Source organism: Balaenoptera physalus, assembly GCF_965194825.1.
Source record: "Balaenoptera physalus genome assembly, chromosome: 3".
Taxonomy (NCBI): Eukaryota; Metazoa; Chordata; class Mammalia; order Artiodactyla; family Balaenopteridae; genus Balaenoptera; species Balaenoptera physalus.
The window spans coordinates 141654413-141667164 of NC_138890.1; the positions used below are offsets into that span (position 1 = coordinate 141654413).

General features: G+C 43.1%; 1 pseudogene across 1 annotated transcript; it reads right to left on the reverse strand.

The window, feature by feature from the left end:
- Window positions 1-293: 293 nt before the first annotated feature.
- On the reverse strand, window positions 294-11845 carry LOC309657303 (alpha/beta hydrolase domain-containing protein 17C pseudogene; annotated as a pseudogene). Its single transcript has one exon. The product of its transcript is annotated as an alpha/beta hydrolase domain-containing protein 17C pseudogene (transcript).
- Window positions 11846-12752: the final 907 nt, after the last annotated feature.

Sequence of the window (12752 nt, forward strand, 5' to 3'; positions counted from 1 at the left end):
ATTTAACCAAAGTGACAATAAAAGATTTCAAAGGCAAGTACAGAAAGTTACAACAGATTGCTTAAGAGTTAGTAAAGAAACTTTACAAGCTATTTATCAAAAGAGATCAATATTTCAAGAAAACTTATTTCTCTTAACAGAGTGAAAAAACAAGTTCTAGTTTTGTACAACTTTACTATCAAAATTCATTCACTTGATTAAATTCAGTCTATTCTTAGTCCGTCCTGACCATGCATAAAACTCTTTTTTCAGGGTTCCTTGTTAAATTTTTTAAAATTTCTTTTATTAAAAAATTTTTTTTCTGATCCATGCATCCTTTATTCCATGACCAACCGCTGTGCTGCATCCAAGCAACAGTACACAAACTGGCAACCAACCGCAATTCTCCTGTACAACGATCTGAGGCTTACAGTACATTTAAGGCTTTTAAATTTGGAGTAATTTTTTTTAAATAAAACCAAAGAACCCTCAAACCCAAACCCCCAACCAATCAAGTAGTGTAGCAATTTTAAGCATCTTACACTTCTGATGCTTACTGGAGCAACTCCAGTGTGAAAACCCAAATAACTCCTAAACTAGAAAGATTAGTTTACTGAAATTTTAATTACATAAATTTTTCAAAGCATAACTTGTAATTTTTTGTCTTGGAAGTGTTATTAAATTTTTAATAGAAAACATAGGAATAAAAACATATTAACAAAATGTAGGCAATCATTTACATTACAAACAAGGAATTTGCAGTTTGTTGTTGTAGACTGACAAAAGAAAACTACCCATTAAGAATCTATGCACAGGGCTTCCCTGGTGGCACAGTGGTTGAGAATCTGCCTGCCAATGCAGGGGACACGGGTTCGAGCTCTGGTCTGGGAAGATCCCACATGCCACGGAGCAACTGGGCCCGTGAGCCACAATTACTGAGCCTGTGCATCTGGAACCTGTGCTCTGCAAGAAGAGAGGCCGCGATAGTGAGAGGCCCGCGCTCCGCGATGAAGAGTGGCCCCTGCTTGCCACAACTAGAAGAAAGCCCTCGCACAGAAACGAAGACCCAACACAGCCATAAATTAAAAAAAAAAAAAAAGAATCTATGCACAATGTAATTGCAAATATGTAGAGTACTTTAAAAAAGCCTACAAGGAGGACTTTACAGAAGGACAGTCGGCTAGGTTCTTTGTTAGACCAACCAGACGAACGAAATATTAAAACTCTGTGGACTAGTAATAAATTTACTCTTAAAAAAACCCCAGGGCTTCCCTGGCGGCACAGTGGTTAAGAATCTGCCTGCCAATGCAGGGGACACGGGTTCGAGCCCTGGTCTGGGAAGATCCCACATGCTGCGGAGCAACTAAGCCCGTGTGCCACAACTACTGAACTTGCGCTTTAACTAAGCCCATATGCCACAACTACTGAGCTTGTGCTTTAGAGCCCACGAGCCACAATTACTGAGCCCGTGTGCCACAACTACTGAAGCCTGCACGCCTAGAGCCTGTGCTCCGCAACAAGAGAAGCCACCACAATGAGAAGCCCACGCACTGCAACAAAGAGTATCCCTGCTCGCCACAACTAGAGAAAGCCCGTGTGCAGCAACGAAGACCCAACGCACCCAAAAAGAAAATAAATTTATTAAAAAAAAACAAACCAGTTTCCTTTTGTTTAAGAATATTCCAGAATATTCTTTAGAATATAATTTATAATAATTATAAATATTATATTTATATGGTTCCAGTTGATGAAGCTGTTCACAACAGTTCCAGTAAATTACCCTTTAACTGATTTGTTTGGGGGAAAGATCGGCATGTTAACAAAAATTAACGAAGGAATTTTCATCACAGTGGTTTCCAGTTACACTATCACAGTTTCACAAATGGATTGGACCCCTGAATCCAGTGGCTGAAAGAGAGCTGCAAGTCAAATACTGAGAACGTGGATGGAGAGAGTTTGAGTCGTGCATAAATGAATCCTACTGTGATGGGTTAGGTAGAGAAAAGGGTGTGAGCATCCTTTTTACAGCACGAGAGAACGGTCCCCCCACTCAGCTCTCATTCCCATTCTGCAAAGCAATGAAGCTGGAAATCACAACTGTTCAGTTTAACATGTGTGAAGTGGTAGAACCTCTAGATACAAAAGACCAAGATGTCCTCAGCTCTTTGATTGATTAGGACGCCCGAAAAGCTGAGCATTTCCCCGTGATTATCACGCCATGACAGCTATCCAGTTAAAGGATGTGCAAAACAGAGGACTCTTGTAGATGAGATAAAATCAAGTCATCTTCAGGAATTAGGAAGTTCGTGAGATATGAACTGTTTTAGTCTTTCTAGGTATTGTGCATAAAGCTCTATGTCATTATGCCCGGCCCCTTTGACCCAGAGGGGCTCCACGGCCCGGGAACAGCGTTCATACATGGCCAGGCCATGGGAGAAATCGATGACTTCGTCCTTTGTACCGTGAATGACCAACACGGGAGAGGTGACTTTAGATATCTTGTCAATGCTGGGGAAAGCATCAAAGCACTATGTTTTCCTGGTATCGGGAAAAGCCACACGCAATCCAGGCATCAGAGGCGAACGGAGAATTAACGGCTGCACACTCATACCTGGAGGCCAGGTGTACAGTGGGAACGGTCCCAATGCTCTGACCATACAGGATGATGTTCTCAGGACTTACGCCATACCGGGTGCGCAGCGCCTGCCACGCGGCGTTGATATCAGCGTAGAGGTTCTTCTCAGAGGGCTTGCCCGAGCTGACGCGCCGTAGCCGGAGTAGTCGTAGAAGATGTTGCAGTTGATGCGCGAGCGGAGGCCGATGCATCAATAGGAACTACACGTCTGGCCCAGGTCCACTGCCTTGCCGTGGGAGAAGAGCTGCGTGTAGCCACTGGAGGGCGCGCAGCGCACGAACATGCAGCCGAGCCGGTTGTCCCGGGCCGTGCGCGAGAAGACCTCGACGGCGTCCAGCTTGCGCCACGAGTACGGCCAGTCTGCGCGCTAGCTGCCTGCAAGCGCCGGGGCCCGTGCCCTCCTCGGGCTGCTGCTGCGTTGGCTAGGCTGCTGCGCCGGCTAGGGGCCGCGCTGCTCGGGCGCCAGCACCGTGTAGGTGGGCTCGGGCCGCAGGAAGGCCAGCTTGGCAGCGATGCGGCTCGGGCAGGGCGGGCAGCAGAAGAGCCAGCACAGCTCTCCCGGCGAGAAGCCGTTCCTCCTGACGCCTGGTGCGGGCATCGGGGCGGCCTCGAGCGGCCGAGCAAGGCGGCTGCAGCCCGTCGGCCCTGCGGCAGGAGGAGGAGGAGGAGCGGAAGGGGAGGCGCAGGAAGGGCGAGGCGGGGCTGGCCTGGCCGGCGTGGCGCTTCGAGCCGGGGCGGGTCAGCTGCGGCCCGGGTGGCCAGGCGAGGCGCAGGCGGCCGGGGCCCGCGCGCAGCACATAAAGCCGCGGGCCACGGCTGCGGCTGACACGCCGGCTCCAGCGCGCCGCCCCTAACCCCCCTCAGGCCCGCCGCCCGCCGCCACTTTTGGGTTACCCAGGGTTCCTTTTTTTAGATTTAAATTAATTTCTACAAACACTCCACTTCATAACACAATCTTCCAATAAAACAGAAAATATATTTATTAATAGTCTGGAACATATTCTGTGTCTCGGTAATAAGAGGTCAAAAGTAGGTAAACATAAATTCCTTTAGCAATTAATGTTCAGTATTTTATCTTATTAAAAAATGATCTAGAGGGAATTCCCTGGCGGTCCAGTGGTTAAGACTCCGGCTTTCACTGCCATGGACCCGGGTTGGATCCCTGGTGGGGGAACCAAGATCCCACAAGCCGGGCAGCGAGGCCAAAAAAAAAAAAGATCTAGACATTCAATGAATTTCCATCATTTAACTTAATTTCGCAGAACTCTAAAGCTTCAAGTTACCAAATACCTGGAGAAACTGTTTTTAGGCAAATATAAAACATTATTTCTAAAGAGCGCACCCAAAAACTTTTATCTTATTTATCTCTATTTCATTACTTATGAAAATATCATACCAAGTTAATTTTATTGTTGACCAATTTTATAACAGAGATAACATGAGCTTACTGATTTTCAGTAAACCTAGGTTTAGTATAGTATATTGTATAGTACAATAAAAGTACTATACTTAATGTTGATGACTCTAAGGACATGTCTATATCAATTAAACCATCAACTTAATCTTATTTTTATTCATTAAAAATTAATCCTAGATCATGTGATTCTTTAAAAATTTTGGGCTAGTTTATGTTATATTTAGAAATATTTGATTTGTAAGTGCTTATTTTTAAGTCAACAGAGCTCTTTTAACAAATTAATTTTGATAACACCATCCGAAGGTAGACACATATTATATTTATAACATACACACAGACATATGAATATCCAGAAAGACACAGAGCTCTCATAGTTTTCCTGCTTGAGTTTAAAAAGGTTTCTTTTCCCTTTTATTCTCTCAGTTTTAAGTTCTAATTTAGCCAAAGCTGTAGTCTCAGGCGATGAGCACTGTGTTTAAATTTCAAGGGCATGATAAGTATTATAAATCCAAGCTTTCCCCTAGGAATACTTTTATTCTCTGAGTCAGAATTTTGGAAACATGTTTTATCAAGCTCGCTTTCTCTGCTTATGAAAAAAACAGTTTTGGAATGTCAAAAGAGCTCTATCCTGGCCATTTAAGAGTTAAGATAATACTTGCAAGTGTTGGCTTCGTTCCAATTGTACATGAAGCCAGCTGGCGTTCCAGTGGCTGGCTGTCCATCAGGGAGCTGTAGAGCCTTTGAAGCATGTTTTCCCATTACTAATTTGGTAGTCTAATTTAGATATGATCTGAACAAATTTCTCAGGGCAGTGTGATGAATCCCATGTGTGCTGCTTCTGAGCCTAGCTCCCCAAGGAGTTACCCTGGGGTTGGTTCCACTCTTCTGTGTGTCTCGGTTTCTCCCTCTGACAGTCTAAAACTGCTGTGAGTGCTTGGAGCACTGGGTGATCAGCCATAATTATTGTGCATCCCCATGAGCAGAATTTATTTAATGGTTGTAGTGGGATCCCCTGTGGGACCACCGCTAGTCATGAGGCTTGACCCTCAGACACTTCCGCTAGGTTCTCAGTTGCCTGAGAATGCCTTGTGGCCGGAAGGAGCAAGGGTCTCTTTTCTTTTGAGCTGCAGGCTAAGTCTCTCATTTCACTAGCAAACATATATACAACATATACACCATATACACATATACATCACATATACACAATCTTTCCAACTTAGCCAAAAACTTAAAAAGCCAGCCAAGCCAGTTCACTCTAAAATTCCCCCTAGGTCCTTGCCTAGGAAATGTCAGTACCTCCCTGGGACTCCAAGTCCCAAGAAAAATAGCTTGAGAAAAATTTAGGATGTCATTTAAAGCAATTTTGTCCAGACATCAGGAGAACTCACCAAAGCACCTGAGGAATACCTAGAAGCCTGTGGGGCTCAAAGGGTCGGGGCTGGTACCAAGCACCGGTTCGGGGTAGACTCCAGGTTTCCACTGGTGGGTGTCTCTGATATCCTGCCAACTATGCCAAGCAAATGTTGACGGAAATTCAATTAAGAATCAAGATAAGAAGCAAAAGAGAATTTTGATTCAAGTCAAACTGGGGGTTATAACGCAGGAGACAGACGTTGAGAAGCTCTGAGAACTGTTTCTCCTGTTAGTAGAAGGCACAGTCATAAACATTTTCGAGACAAAGGATCCTACAACAAAATGACATGCTGACATTTTACATAAAGTTCACCAAAAATACATTGTCCAGGTAAACACATACTAAGCAAGTGGTATGTCACTATGACCCCCTATAGAGTTGTGTAAGAATGATAATCTTTAAGAAGTTGCATTGCTAGCGTCAGAAAAAGAAAAAAAAAATCTTTGCTGTGGAGCAGGCATTCCCGTCTTTGAGGAGGTCTGGTTGATGTGTGATACAGATGCACATTAGGGAGGGAAGGAGGAGGCCGAAAAGGGTGCAGGAAGGGAGAGAGAGAGTTTTATGTTTAAATTTAATCATCCAATAGTTCACCCATTTTCCCAAAAGGCACAAGATTGTATTTCCCGTTTTGGACCAAGTAGAACCCATCTTTGCCTTTAGATTCCCTAAGGCAACTTAACTCTGCCCGTTTTTCAACAGCGGTTCAAAAACCATGGAATCACGAGTTTTCCCCCTTTTGAACAGAGCAGGGTGACTTACCAAGAAGCTTCCACAAAGGTCCCTCAACAGAATTGGAGAGCTCAACACAAAGGGAGTAGAGCTGGGTTCCCAGATCAGTCACAAATCAGTGAGCACAATGGGTTCCAGCACCAGTTACTCACCAGCCCCCGGATTCTTAAGGGGTCGTCTTTCCATCCTACTTTTAACGACAGTAATTGTTAAAAGAAAACTCAGAGTTTTACTGGATATTGAGGAAGAAACAAACTGTTCGCAAAAATTTAGATTTCAAACTGAAAACTCGTATGAAGCTCAAAGGCTTGACATCTCCGGGAAGCTTATAAAATAAACAAGAGGAAGTCGTTTGACCTTTACAATGATTGGTTATTAAATACAATGGGGGTATCCAGAGGGCAGGGGATTGGTTAAAGTGATTATCTTATTCCGTTTCAGTAAGACAAGGGTTTTTTGTTTTTGGTTTTAAATGATTTTCAAAGGCATTTACAAGAAATAGCTTGAGTTAAATTTTCCTTATGTTTTGAAATAAACTCGATTTAATTTTGTTTACATGTCTTATTCGGTTTTGTTTGCTAGGGGGGTTTTCAAACCTGGTCTCTATTTTATTTCATTTCACCCCACTTCATTCACCTCATCTTATCACCTGCAACTCCCATCTTTCCCGGTGTGAGCACGGCTCAGTTCTCAGTGTCCGCAGTTTCTAGGTGGCAGCACCCTCGAAAGCGCCAAAACGGACATTTGACTTTGGCCACAACGCCGCTATCTGCGCTGTGCCTGCCTTGCTGGGTCCCGGCACCCTTAGGTGCTCTGTGTCAGTGTTTGGTCGGTTGCGGCCCCGGCAAGTGCACTGGGCCGGCGTTTTCTTAGAAGTAGTTTCCACTAGAGTGCAGCCGGAGCTTTCTCAGGGTCGCAGCCCCGCGGCCTTCCCCATCCCTCGCAGCGGGTGGCTGGCAGCAATGCACTTGCTTTGAGCCGGTTTCAAATAGCGAGTTCCGCATTAGCTATGCTGCCCATTTCACTCGCATGCTAGTCGGAGTGTGCCCGGGAATGCGCTTTGGAGCGTGGCAAACACCGATTTAGCGAGAGTGACAGCGATCATCTAATCCTAGGACTGCCCCTTTCAACGGTGTTTTGCTGTTTGTTTCTTGTAGGGCTAGTTTCTCTGAACGGTTGGCTTGTAAAAGTTCTTTTCCGGTGTGTTTTGCTGTTGATTTGTTTTCGCTTGTATCTGCATTTTAGGATTTCTTATGCATTTGTAGTATTTTAATTTACGTGTAGTTTTCTACCGAGTTCCTGAGTGTGTCTGCGCTCAGCGGCAGCTCCCTGGGCCGCCTGCGCCCGGGAGCGGAGGAGCGCCGCTGGGTCTCGGCCGCGCCAGCGCCCCGTTCCGCGCGCCGCGGGTGCTGGGCGGGGCCCGGCTCCTGCCGCCCAGTCCGCGTTTTCTCAGCCGCACTTTCGCCAGCAGCGCGGAGCGGCCGTTTTCACTTTGGCCGCCACCCTCACGGCGCCAAAGGGAACTGTTCTCCCTCGCGTGGGCCTGGGTCCTCTGTGCCGTCGCCTTCTCGGTCCTAGCACCGCTCCGTTCGTGGCCAGCCGGTTCAGCGTCGCGGCACCGTGATTCGCGCCCACCTGGCGCTCCGTTGGCGTTTTCGCTAGGAGCGAAACGGGCCGCCGTTTTCCCGACACAACGCGAATTTGCACCCAGTGGGTGTCCTGTAGGCGGCTGCACCGTTCCTTCCTCCAACCCCGAGGTTTCTCGGCCGCTGATCGCTAGTTTCTCAGAGTTTCTTGGGGTCTTTCCAAGGCGCCAGGCGCCTTACCTCGCTGAAGAAAAGGGGAATTCAACTAGAGTATATGCCGCGTCCAGGGCTGGTATGGGGCACTGAGTTAGAACCCTGTTCAGCACGGTATAAACGCTCGGTTAATGTTAACTACAGTTCTCCTTATAATCGTTCTTCTACAGCGATTTCTCAGGCGCAACGAAGTTCAAGAGGATTGAACTCGGCGGTGTCTGAAAATTCGTACTATCTTCCCTGGGAGCTATCTCCTATAATCTTCTCACCTCGCTTTTCTAGTTTCTGGCACTGCAACCCAACCGCATCCTCCTCCTCGTTTCCCTGCCAGGATTCCATGTGCCATCGCTGTAGACGTGGGTGCTGTGACTCAGCTGTTGCAGAAACCCTGGCCTGTACACTGGGAATTGCAAACATATTATTTTTATAATCTGTTGGACCACGGGGTGATAGTTCACTTTTTCAGACTCAAAAAGAAATTTTCCAGTAAGGGCTAGCTTGTGGAACATATAGCTTTAACAGGAGGGCTGCTGATGTGTGTTGTAGACACTGATAAGCCTTTATTTGAATACTTTGGGTTTCTACCTGTCCTTTGTACACATGAGGAAGGAAATCAAAAAGCATAGGAAATAAATGACCTTCTTGAATTTAATAAATTTTTCGTTTAATCCTCAACATTTCCAGTTAGTATTTCAAAATACTTAATTTGGGGAGAATAAATGAAATATCCCTTGAATCATGGCGAGAGTGATTTATCTGTATTAACTTGTTTGCCGTTATTACTGGTAGTATTTGGAATACAATTCTACAGTTATTTTGAGCAATTCTAAAATCCAAAATTTTCTGCAGACATACCCCTTTGAGTTTAACCTAAGAAGAGGTTAAAGTGTACTCTATATCCAGTTAACATGAATATTAATAGGAGTGGGTGATTACTGAATAATGTCCTGACCCCACAGGCAGGGTTACTGTCTTGCAGGGCAAGCACATATCATCACTTCATGATTTACACATTCTGAATTCCAACCAAAATAATTTCTGAGACGATTTTGTAGACCTGTAATTTTTCTAGTTATATAGAAATGAAAAACAGAAATGGAATTATGACATACATACCATTATGTAACTAGCTCTTTTTTACTTAATATCTTGTATCTACATAATAACATTGCATTTGTCAAGTGCATATATTCCATTTTGGATTCAATTTTTAAAATTTCTAATATTATTACAGATTTCCCAACATCCATGTTTTGGCTTTGATCATCCTCAACTTGTGGGAATTTTGTTTGTGTGTATACTACAGTGACCAAAAGTTAATATTATGTTTCAAGAATATGTTCGTTGTGAATTTAATTCATATCTTTATATTCTCCTTTAAATTACTGTACCAAATGTACTGTCACTGCATTACAGAAAGTGTATATTGCCCTACAATGTCATGATCATTGGTGTAATAAGGTATGTTTTGAATTTATATGTTTGTTTAATATTTTGTTTTCAAATTTTGGTGAGTTTGAACATCATTTTACTCTCTTTTTAAAGAAGCTCGTGCTATTTTATTGCATTATGCTTTCAACAGATATTTTATAGCTAGTTTTTTTGGATTATGTTTAAATAGACTTTATTTTACCCTATTCCCAAAAAACTGTAGGTGAAAGTGAGAAGAATGGCCAATTTAGTTATAAATAAAGCGAACAAAATTTTTAACTACATTCAACTTTTAATTGATATAAATGTTGGGACAAAATCCACTAGTTACATTATACAATTACTGTTTTATGAACCCTCCTCTCAAATATTCTTACATTCTCATCCACCACTAGTCTTTGCTTATGTATCTGGGTTTTATTCAAAGCCCTTCGTACTTGCTAGCTATGTGATCTTGAGTTTCAAATGAAAAATGCAATATTAATACGTGACATCTATGGAGTAAATATTTAAATCCTAATACTTTATGTCATAGAAGATGATTGGAATAAGTGAGGATACCTCTGCTCCTCTGGATAGAACCATGTAATTTAATTCTTTTGGAAGAATACTATATTTATGGACTTGATGACATACTTATGATTGTTTAGAAAATAAAAATGAAGTAACTATGGTTCAGGCCTCCAAAATGGAGCCAAGTGGCCATTGTGGATATGGTTTCAGGCACGTTTCTGCATCACTGAGAACCTGAACTTTCCGAACTGTATCAAATACAAGGACACCACCAGTCCTTTTCAAAACAATACCTGCTAGCAGCTGCTAGCCCAACCTTGTAGTTTCAAAGTTCCTCCCCTTCACAACTATGTAATGATTTCCAACACCAACCAAACCCTGCTTAGCAAGCAGTCTTACTTCTTGCCAAGGCCAATCCTAATTATCAAAAAATAATTCCTGTAACCTTGCTCTATTTTTAAGCTTCCCCCATTTTGTAGTTCATCAGAACACAATTCAAGTGCTTTCTTGAATCTATGCATCCCCTGCTGCAGTCCTAACAAACCTCAAATGCAAGTTTTTTTTAAAACATCTTTATTGGAGTATCATTGCTTTACAATGGTGTGTTAGTTTCTGCTTTATAACAAAGTGAATCAGCTATACATATACATATATCCCCTGTGTTCTTGGAATTCTTGGTTAACAGACTTGTGCACTTGCACAAGCTCAAGCATATAAAAGGCTATCACAGAGGGCTCACTGCTAGAGGTTGAATTGTAGGTGATGGCAACCTTGATGTATTCCAGAAAATAATCTCCTGTAACAGTCAAATGGATGATCAAATATTGCAATGACTCCAGGATTACACTGAGCAAAGTGCACTTCTACAGTATCCAGCATTACTATTCAGCTTCATAATTGAAAGAGCCTATGATTGTGATTATGTATGCTCTAACACACTATCTAAATATTAAAGACACTCTAAAATATTTACTAGAATCCCAATTATATATCAAACAACGAATAGATTCAGCAGAAAGAAATTTACCTAAGTCCTTATCCTTAAATGTTTGAGAAGATTCCAGCACCTTGATTCTCACAGAAGTTAAGTCAAATGCACCCAGCATGGTTCATCATTATGTCTTACATGATTTAAGGCTTTGGCTAGTTCTGTAGATGGTTTCTTCATCTGGTCCTTCAGTGGTTACCAGCTGCAGTAGTCATGGTTTCCAGCAAAATAGAATCAATATAAAGGAGATTCTCAAGGTATCCTTGAGCTTGTGCAAGTGCACAATCCTTAAATATGGTTTTCTTCCAAAAGAAACAAAGACCAAAGTAGAAAATGAAAGTATTTTAGAATAAAGGCATATCAGTGTCCACAACACACATCAGCAGCCCTCCTGTTAAAGCTTTCTTTTTGTTGGCAGTCTTAGAGTCTTCTGTTGTCTCATCATTGGGTCTTTCCCCCCTTTCAAAGAATCTCTCCAGCAACGTTTGTTTTTTACTCATCTTGGCTAGGGTTAGCTTGTGGGCTTACCGAAACTGTGACTGAGAAAAGTGTGCAGTGTGGGAAAGAGGCATGGATGGCAGTGGTAAATAAAATAATAGGTGGGCTATGCACGGACTAAAATAAATGTCAGATTCTGACTTGAAGCCTGCCACCAGATGCAGCTGTACAATTGAAGTACATCAACTCACTTGCCACTATAAAGCCTGCCACCAGATGCACCTTAATTGTCACTTGCCACTCACTGATAGGGTTTTGATGAGTCTGCAAGCAATTGATTTATTATGGTCTCTGTGCTGATGATAATTTGTATTTGCAGCTGCTCCCCAGCGCTAGCATCACTGCCTCAGCTCCACCTGAGATCATCAGGCATTAGATTCTCATAAGGAGCGCACAGCCTAGATCCCTTGCACGTGCAGTTCACAGTAGGGTTTCCGCTCCTATAAGAATCATTTCAGGAGAAGGTATTTGCAACACAACAATCGAGGAAGGTTCATATCTAGATTTAAAGAATTCCTACAATGAATACTAAGAAGAAACCATCGAATAGAATCAATTCAATAGAAAACAAGGGACTTGAACAGACATTATAAAAAAAAAAGGATATTCAAAATGCCAATAAATAAATGAAAATGTAAAAAAAAAAAAAAAAAGAATCTAATGCCTCCACTGATCTGACAAGAGGCGGAGCTCGGGCAGTAATGCGAGTGATGGGGAATGGGTGTAAATACAGATGAAGCTTTGCTCGCTTGCCTGCTGCTCACCTCCTGCTGTGCGGCCTGGTTCCTAATAGGCCACAGACCGGTACCTGTCTGCGGCCCAGGGGTTGGAGACCCTTGTCCTAGAGTAATGAAAATAAAGGCAATAATAAACTAATGGGACCTAATTAAACTTAAAAGCTTTTGCACAGCAAAGGAAACCATAGACAAAACGAAAAGACGACTCACAGAATGGCAGAAAATATTTGCAAATGAAGCAACCGACAACTCACAGAATGGGAGAAAATATTTGCAAATGTCGCAACCTGCTGGCGACAGGGGATTAATCTCCAAAATATACAAATAGCTCATGAAGTTCAATAACAAAAAAACAAACAACCCAATCAAAAAATGGGCAGAAATGGAAGCCGATTGATGTGCTGGAACACCGAGCACTGGGGGTTGGTGGCTGGAGAGCTGATGAGAGGTGGGGTGGAAGCCAGCGGCAGTCTGAGGAACCCAGGAGGGCTTTTGGACTTCACCCTGAGGGCCACATGGAGGCTCTGAAGGAATCTTTCAAAATAATAGGTAAATTATTCACATGTAAAAATAGTAAATTGCGCACATTACAAAAGGATGACGAAGTCTCCT